Source organism: Corapipo altera, unplaced genomic scaffold, assembly GCF_003945725.1.
Source record: "Corapipo altera isolate COAL_440 unplaced genomic scaffold, ASM394572v1 22b, whole genome shotgun sequence".
In the NCBI taxonomy this organism is placed as follows: domain Eukaryota; kingdom Metazoa; phylum Chordata; class Aves; order Passeriformes; family Pipridae; genus Corapipo; species Corapipo altera.
Window position 1 is genome coordinate 2,955,422 of NW_020884876.1, and position 9,611 is coordinate 2,965,032.

The 9,611-nt window shown below is 43.2% G+C and overlaps 1 protein-coding gene across 6 annotated transcripts in view; it reads right to left on the reverse strand.

Annotated features, from left to right (window-relative positions):
- The window catches only part of CLOCK (clock circadian regulator), a 64,885-nt gene extending 56,048 nt beyond the window's left edge, over positions 1 to 8,837 (reverse strand). For all 6 annotated transcript variants that reach the window (XM_027636375.1, XM_027636378.1, XM_027636372.1 and 3 more), the window contains exon 1: positions 8,630 to 8,837. The gene's annotated coding sequence lies outside the window, so the exon portion shown is untranslated. The remainder of the gene's footprint in view (positions 1 to 8,629) is intronic.
- Between the last annotated feature and the right edge of the window lie 774 nt (positions 8,838 to 9,611).

Here is a 9,611-nt window from a genome sequence, read left to right on the forward strand (position 1 = left end):
TTCAGATTACAAGCTCTTCAAGGCCGGAACTGATCTTATTATCTATGAAACATCATGCAAAGCTTTTGCACAGCAGAAAATGTCTAACTAAAGCTTCTGAAATGGAAAAAACCTATATGATAAAAATGAAGTAAAACACCTTAACAACAAAAACACCTCTGGAAAAATATCTTGCATGTAAAATTGCTGAGATGTTAGAGAGTTATCGCTGGAATTACCATACTAGTTACAAACTGTAGCTTCATTCTCAAACACTCAACTGCTAGTAGTAGCTTGATTACATATAATGAGTGTTGCTGCTGTGGATGGCAAGAAAGACTTTATTAAATCACATTACTACATTAAAACTGACAGAGAGGAAAGTGCGTGTGTGTGTGAGAGAGAGAGAATCTGCATTCCTATTCCAGCAGTTCTTGGAAGCTGTGATTCATTCTCCTACTTGCTTTTTTACTCACAGTCAGAGGAAAACCCAGTTTCCTTTTGAATATTTGTTGTTACTATGAAAACTACTTTAAAATAAGCACAAGTCAGAATCACCTAACTATTTTGCAGTCCTTTATGATATTTTAAAAATGAACTACTTTAATACTTAAAATTAATGAATTATTTGTGAATACCATGAAATTTGTGAAGATTATGTTGGTTACTGAAGGCCTGAAAAGTATATATGATATTACAGAGCAAGAATTTTCTAGAAACCAAAGTAGCACAAGCTAACGAAGTTTTCTTCACTTTCATGATGAGAAGTTTCTCTAAACCTATCAGCAGGACACACTACAATTCTCCACTGAGACGTGATAAAAATCTTCAAGTTGAACATAATGAGGTAGATTTCAATCTGCTGTTTATCATGATAAATAGATACTGCAAATATAGGCCACGCAGAAAAGAATCAGAGAAATGTCATTCTAGACAGAAGCTGAGCTCCTGCTTTTTAACTAGTAACTCCACGTTACAGAGAGAGAAGTGAGCTTACTGGAAATCCAATTTGGGAGGTAATGTCTCTTGTTCTAATGCTGAGAGAAAAATATTATTATTTTGCTATAATGAATATATTTAATTCAGCAACTGATATAAACAAAAATCTTTAGACAGAACCCTTTCCAGTTTCATCTCTCCACTATTAAAAGAACTTATTCACTATGGCCTTTACATGGAAAAATCCTATTTTTTTAGGCTCAAGTTGCACTTTCTTTCCTTTTTTACTACCAAAGGCAATATCTAAGTTCTGGTCTTCTCAAAGATATACATCAAAACCATTTTTTCCCCCAAAACAATGGCAAAATATTCGCTTAATCACAGCTTAATGCTATTCTTCTAATTACAGAAATATTTATTTTACATATTAAACCAAACTAAGAGTCAGGCAGCCCTGCAGTCAGTGAAACAGTATCATCTAATTCTGATCAGGACAATAATTCCCTGGTTGACAGTCAAAATAACTTTTACCAGCATATCATTAAGGAAGTTTTTCAGTGGGGAATAAAGCACCATTCTGGTGGCCCCACTCTCCTCTCCCCCAACACGAGAAGCCAGTTTCCCCTCCCGTCGCCCTTCTGACACATCACAGTATTGTCAGCCCCCATCCCTTTCCAAAACAGTCCAATGTTCTGCCTGAATCCCCAAGCCCCACTGGCATATACAACCATCTCCTGTTCTCCTATCCAACACAGACCCAGTGCATGCTGAAAAAAAAAAACAGGCCAGTACCAAAATTGCATTGCTTTGTCTCTCCCTCAGGAGAGGGTAGTGACACATTTCCCCTCTATCCAGCTTGCCCAAAACCTGTAGGAACATTAGTCTGCAATTTCTATTCCTCCTACAAACATGGTTCCAACTGGTCAACAATTTCAAAAGCTACTGGCAAATAACTAAGGAAAGAATAAGAGAAAACAAGGCAAAAAGCACAAATCACGTTTTCTTAGGATATCGGGCTTAAAAAAAGGCAACTCCCTACAGCTTTTAATGGAGAAAATTTCCTGGTTGTTTACTGAGCCAAGAGAAATAGGATTTTGGCAAAATATTTTCTGATTTCTCTTTTTATAATATCACAGGTTTCAAATAAAGCTTTAGGGAACTCAGGACTGGGAAAGTTACTCTGTGTAACAAGACAGGTTTTTTCCCCTAATATATCTTGAGGCTTTTGGATAATGGACGAAAATCCAAATCTTTGGCATTTCTCTAGCAAGAGTAACTTGAAAAATTACAAACCCCCACCTTTCAACACCAGCAGGAGTTTACCCTCTCTCTATTCAAAACCACCTTCTCACCAGCAACCACCCAAAATCACGGAATATTATTCTGTCAGGGTACGTGTCAGTAACAGCCACAACTCAAAAGGCTGTCTCTGACATTGCATCAAACATGCAATGAAATAGCCACCAAACACTTCAAATATCTTTAAATGCCAGAGACTATTATCTGCTATATCATTAAAAACTTGATTCAAACGTAAAAACGGAGACTTGTTTTATTTATAACAGCAACACTCAGAATTTGAAATACTAAATTAGTTATAATAATATATTTTGAAGTATTTTTTATTATCAACCTTAGTATCTCATACTCTCGTTCTTTTAAAATTATAATTTAAATTGTAAAAATATATATTTCCTCAAGATTTCCAATGTACATTAGGAAATTCACACATTAACTTCTCTCACTCCTAGAAGAGCCATTTACTACTTAAGGCCAGCCTGTCTCCTCTATGTTCCCAAATACTTGCTAGATGAAGAAAGTGCTGGAACCTACTGGATATCTACCAGTTGTGCAGATAATGGGAGCTGGGATCAATTCTTCTTTAAGCAATTGAAATATACTCACAAATCTCTGGATCTGCAAGCTAAAAACTCTTGCAGATGATGTTGTTAATAATACTATTCCCTACAATAAAGCACTTAAAATTCTGACCTTATGCTGGATGATCAGCCCATTCCCAAGTATTCCTTCTCTTCTAAGCGTCCCACAGCAACACCACTACCACACAATGAGTTAGTAATTAAGTTCTGCTTCCTGCTCTGGCTGTAACAGGCAATACAACGCTACACTATAGTCTTTACTAAAAAAGGGCACAAGGGGATTCCATACAACAGTACCCACAATCCTAAGGTACCAAAGCCCGGGAGAAATGTATCGCTCAGCAAGGCTTTTGAAAAAGATAATAGAGGTGCAAACTATAAAAGTAACCAGTGGACACAGTATTACGCTTTCACGTTCACCTATTTCTGAAGACCTAGGACATAGGTAAGGTTAGTGCACACAATCCTGGTCCCTGTCCTTGACAGATACATAGCTAAGCTTTTCCCATCAAAACAGGAGTAATATATTCTTTTAACATGTCAGCAGGGGCAAAAAGATGTGTTCTCATTTTGTCCAGCAGCACAGGGTTACAGCACAGTAACCTGGAACACAGAAATCTGAAAGCCAATCTCTACTCTGTCAGAAGGGGTTCAAACCATAATCACTCAGCAAGCTCCACATGAGACTGGGAAGATGGATCAAATCCTAACTTACCATTTCAGTGGCAATCTTCAGAATATGAAAGCAAAAAGTAATGCTTTGCTGGACAGAGCAGAATCAGCAGTGTGTGTGCCTCTCTAGGGAGAAGGGCACCCAAATGAGAGACCTAAGCCCTAGTTTCCAGTTCCCAAAGGCATTTAAAATTTTAAATGGAAGAAAAGACAAAATAGTTTTCAGAACGCAGGCCAGAACATAGGTACTCACCTCCTTTTTCTCCAAGAAAGTAACTGGCCTAGTATCTCTCTTTGGCCCAATTAGACTTTAACCATCTTGTATGCAACGAAAAGTGGTTTTTTAGCGGTTGGAGTTTCTTTGATTTGTTGGTTTTTTTGGGGTTTATTTGTTTGTTTTAAGAAGACATCAACAAAACCACTTCTTCCTCACCTCTTTGTGCTTCTGAACAAAAGGGAGAGTCACCACAGGGTTTTGGTCCAAGTCCAATCCCATAGGTGTGCCTCAGGTGTAGTTTGAACATGCCTTTGAACAAGTGAAGGCCTAATTTACAGATTGCCTAATTTATGAATAATAAACAAATTTAGATGCCAAGATGCTCAGTTGTGACAAGATTCTAGAAGACCTGAGTGAGAACAAAACTTCAATGCATTTGCAAAACTTTACTAGGGAAAACCTAGAAACCTGTAAAATTCAGGCAACACATGGCTACAATTTTATTTGAGGCTAGAGATCCAAAATCCGCCTAAATCACAGTTTTGACTCCTCTGTATTATTTTATGGATCTGGCCATATACCAAAATAAAATACATCAAAATCTTTCTCAGAGATACCTGTTAACAATCTTTTTAACAGAACTGTGAATTCCATTTACAGTTTACAAGGCCACGTATTTATTTTAAAATTCCACTTTAATTAGATCTGTCTTACTCCAAGTGTTTTCCTCTGTTTTAACATAAGCCTTATAGTCTAGCACCATTTATCTTGTGGTACCAGGCTGTCATTATGGGTAAAATAAAATTAGCTTCAAAACTGAAGTTTTCTCACATACTCTAAAATAATTAAACAAACAGTTTTAAGGACAAAGCATTTAAGTAGCCACATTTATGGTTTGAATACATTTTTATCATGAAGATGAGAAATGCCCATAGTATTTACTGAGCTTCATAAGCATCACACTCTAAATATAAGTATTTACCAGTCTTGAATCTCATATGCATGACTATTTAAGGATCTATATTTAATAAAATATTAATACTACTAATGATGATTTTATAATATACTCAGCAATGCTTCTCAGAACATCAGTACAGAATAAGAAAACTAATTCACTGATTTTAATGACAAAATGTAACAGTTGGATAGAGTCCAAAGTGTACAATGCTAAACTCCTGAAAGAATCTGAGAAGCCTTGTTGCTTCCACAGAATACTGGATATATGACAACCACAGAGCACCAAAACTTTTTATGTATATGATTATATATTCCAAAAGCAGCTATAATTAAGAATTTACATTACACACAAAAAGTATGGTAAGAGAATATTAAGACTATAAAATTAAACACTCAGGCATGAGGTATGCCAAAATTGAAGTGGTTTTTACATTACAAAAGGAATTTTGTGGCAGGAGTAGGGATTGAGAATTCAATCCTTCAGGGCAGCACACAGCTGCATTAACCATGAGTTTCTTCCTCTTCTGTGATTTTGCATTTCACATCTTTAACTCCTACAACAAATAAACAGGGTAATGTCTGACAAACAGTTCCAAATTATTACAGCCTTACATTAACTGACTAAAGAAAATAACTACCTACACTAGTAAGTTGCTTTCCCCAGGTGGACCACCCACAGAAGGCAATGAGGTACCTTCCCAATGGATACAGCCATATTTGCTTGTGCCAGAGTTACATAGAGACACTGGAATCTTTCATTTCAGATTCTGCTACGGAACTGAAGGTGTGCTTCCTACGCCTCTTTTTTTTTCTCTGAAAGACCATTAAATCCAAAATAATAATACCACTACTAACAATAATAATAATAATGCAGTATTGGTTGAAGATGAGAGAAACAGTGGAATGCTTTGGCCACTATTTCTCTGTAGTCTCACAGATACTTCTTTTCCTCTCCAGAGATAAAGCTACCGCAAAACAGCTACTGTTCTCCCAGAGCCTGGAGACTCCTGTTCCTGTGCCACCCCTTCAGTGGCGTCTTTATAGCCTTCTACAGGGCAAACCAGCTCATTGACACAGAAAGGTCAGAAATACTTTGCAAAGTAAATAAACAGAAGGTAAGAACAGCAGGAACAACCACTACTGTCTTTGCTATGCAACTATCTACTAATACCACCTATCCTCAGAAACATTTCTACATCTGATTTATTATTTGGCCTTTACAGTTTCCAGCATTCATATGGAAACTTGTGCTTTAAAAGGGTAACACACTAAAATGCACTTTTTTTTACTTCAAAGATCTACCAAAGTCTTTGCCTCAAGAAAAACTATCTCACTACAATGTGATGAAAAGAAAGGCACCTTAGGTGTAACTTCACTACTGAATTTTATTTTGTGTTTTGTATTAAAAACTATTAGGGTACTAATTTTCTGTTCTAAGAGGAGAACTATCCACAGTCTTCATTTACAAAATTAGGCTGAAGCCATGAGGTTTTGACAGCAAATTATACATATCTCCTGAAGGAGCACATAGCTAAAAGAAGAGCTGTTTTGAAAATGGTGAACTGACCTACAGAAGAAAATTGCATTTTTGATTCTCAACTGTTTTCAACACAAAGTTATCATTTTTAATAAAAATTTCACAACTTTACGAGTTGATAAAAACATTTCATATAAAGAACATGTGAAGATGGTGAGGGGCAATCTCTCTGCTACTGGTTTATATCTTCAACTTCTTGCAGAAATTTAGAATAGGGAAAAAAGCGCAAAAGCTCAAAGCTTTTGAAAGCAGCAGTTTGCTCAGCAAGACCAATCCAGTCATGAAGATTCATGACTTCTGTGAAATTCTATACTAATAAGATAATTAACCAACACTACAAATTAAATTTAAAGTAATTACCACTCAGTTTTTAAATTGCTTAGTACAAAGAGAGTAAAATTAGCTATAGCAGAGTTTATGGGGTCCTTAGAGCACTAGTAAAGAAAACATTTTTTTCCTCGCATTCTTTTATTTTACCTACATGCGTTAAAACTCTTCCATGTAAGAACATGCAGTGAAAGAAATAAAAAACAAGGCATGGCTGAATGGCACCCTAAACTATTAAATATCAACCCGGAAGTTTGGGGTTTTTTTCTCCTGTTTGAATTGTTTCTCAAGAAGCAGTAACTCCTGCATTACCAACAAAATTCTCAGAGAAGTACCCATATTCTAACAAAAAAGACCTAACCCAAACTTATAATGATTGATAATCTGAAAGCAGTGTCTGTAACATGTTTGAAGAAGTATGTTAGATACATATGAAAATTAATAGTTAATTTAAAAAATAGAAAAGTAGAGTTACTTCTCAAGTAGAATTCCCTCTATTACAACAACCAAATGCTGTCTAATTTCAAATAACAGGCCCAAACTCCACTGATATTTATAAACAAAGTCAATTTTATTCCTATTAGATAGAACAGTGTGAAACAACTGTAACCTAACACTGAACTTTGCCGGGACTTCCACAGTTGAGATCTATTTCTCAAGTACTTCTTTCACTAGAGCATTTGCTTAAACAATCCTCTTGCCTCCTGGCACACTTGTTACCCAAGGAAATTATATAAGTTAAATATAACCACATTAAAAAGAAAAAAGAAAAACAACCCAGGTAGTTAATTTTAACCTGGATCGTTTCCCCAAGCCAGTTACAGGACACAATTCCACGAACCGTTGTGCTGGTGCAGCTGAGGGGGGGCAGCAAAGAGGAGAGTGGGGAGCAAGGAAGAGGCAGGCCTGGTCAACTCCACACTGCCACCAAAAGCTCTGCTTGTCAAACTATGTCATTTAAAAAAAAAGACTTACTTTAAGGATTCAGAGGGTCTGGATCTATGACCAGCCACTCCATCGCTACATGCCACTTCATATCCTAGCTAAAACCTTATCTGACTTTCCCTGTGCCTCTTGGTAGGTCAGCCCTTAACAGGCACATGAAAACAACAGCCTTACAGAAATCTCAGGACAAGTCTGTTTGATTAGTTCACAAGCACTCCTCCTCACGGAAAAAAAAAAAAAAATTATATCGAGGCCTAAAGTAGCAGGAATTTGAAAGTGAAACCAACCAGAAATGGGGATCCACCTTAACACAAAATTTAGGTACCACGGATTTCCTCGCTGGTCCTATTTCACACCTGCACACACTGGAGTATTTGACACACTGACTTTAAGGCCGCAATAAGTCGGGCGAGGACCGGGGGCTACCGAGAAGCCCTCAGGTTTCGGAGCCCGAACATGCTGCAGGTACAGCAATAAAGTTACCCGAAAATTAAAAAAAAAAAAGCCTACAAAGTGCGTACGCGCCCGCAGCTCCAGCCCACCTGCCGCAGGGCGAGCGCGGGGCTCGCTCCTGCCGCCGCCCGGAGCCCGCGGCCCCGCAGCGCTGTCCCGCCCGGGGAGGGCCCGGGGCCAGGCGGGCACCGACCGCAGCCCGACGGCCGTGCAAACACCCGCACCGCGTTCCGGAGGGCCAACCCCGCAAACCTTCCCCGGGCGTGGGGCGGCGGGGCGGGCGGCTCCCCCCGGCCCCCGCGGGACGAGTCGCCCCGCGGAGCGGAGCGGCGGCGGACGGGCCGCGAGGGGAGGCGGCGCCCACGGCTCCGCTCGGCCTGGCCCGGCCCGGGGATGCCGGGGAGCCCCGCGCCCGCTCTTCCCGGTCCGCGGGCGCGGGGCCAGGCGGGCAGCGCTCCCGCCGCGCCCGGAGTTGTGACAGGAGCAAAGTGGGTCACCGGGCCTAGCGGGTGCCCCGCGAGCGCCCTCCGCCCCCGGCTGCGGCCGTGCCCGCCCAAGGGCAGCCGCTGCCCTCCCGCCCCGCCGGAGCGCGGCGGGGAACCCGCCGGTGCTGTCAAACTTCCATCGCTCCCCTCCGAGCCGTCCCCCCGCCTTCCCCTCGCCGCCGCACGCCGGGGCCCGGCGCCGCCGCCCGCACCGCCCAGAGACGCGCTAGCTGCTCACCTGTCCCCGCGCTGCCGCTGCTCGCCCAAGCTGTCCCGGCAAGCGCCGCTCCCCGCGCACAGCCCCGCGCCCGCCAGCACTGCCTGACTGAGCCGCCGTCGTCGCCGCCGCCGCCTCCTCCTACTCCTTCTCCTGCTGCTGCTGCTGCTGCTGCTCCGGCGGCGGCACCAGCAGCACCCGGGCCCGGGAGTCCCCACGCCGCCACTGCGCCTGCGCCGCCGAGCACCCACCGCCGCCGGCCGCCGCGGCACCTCGCGCCACCGCGCGTGCGCCGGGGCGCACTGCAACCCGCGGCACCCCGGGCCTCGCGCGGGGCCGTCGTCGCCGCTGCTGCCGCCGCCGCGCCTGCGCAGACGCGGATCACCAGAGAGGTGAACCCTGCTCTGCGCGCGCCGCGCCACGCGTTCGCGAGGGGGGGAGTTAGCTCTGCGCAGGCGCAGTTGGCGCGCGCCTCCCTGACCTGGGCTCACCTCGCCTCAGCTCACCCCGCGCGCCGGGAAATGGCGTCCGCCGACAGCGCCCGACAGAGCCGGCAGCGCTGACCCGCCAGCTCCGAGCGCCAGGGCTCGCCGGGCTGCGAACAGGAGAGCGGCGACGCTGCTGCGAGGGCTGGTCTTCAGGCGGGCGTAGAGCCCGCAGCCGAGTCTCCTCAGGCGCTTTCCCAGCGACACGGTGAACCCGGCGCGGAACGCGGGCACACGCGCCTTCCCACAGGGAAACACCCGGCGTCCCGGATGCTCTCTGGGAACAGACGTCCTTCCCGAGTTATTTAGGGGTTCAAGGAACCCCTCCCGGCGGTAGTCTGTGATTTCTTTTATGGGTGTGCATAAAGTGGTGTAACTAAAGGGAGAGGCAGAGAACAGACATGACCGTCTCAGTCCTTTTGTCAGTGTGCAAAGCTTCTAATGCCATTCAATAAATGTGCCGCGGTTACGTTAACATAAAACTGTCTTGCGTGCAGCAGAACATTGCAGGGCATTGT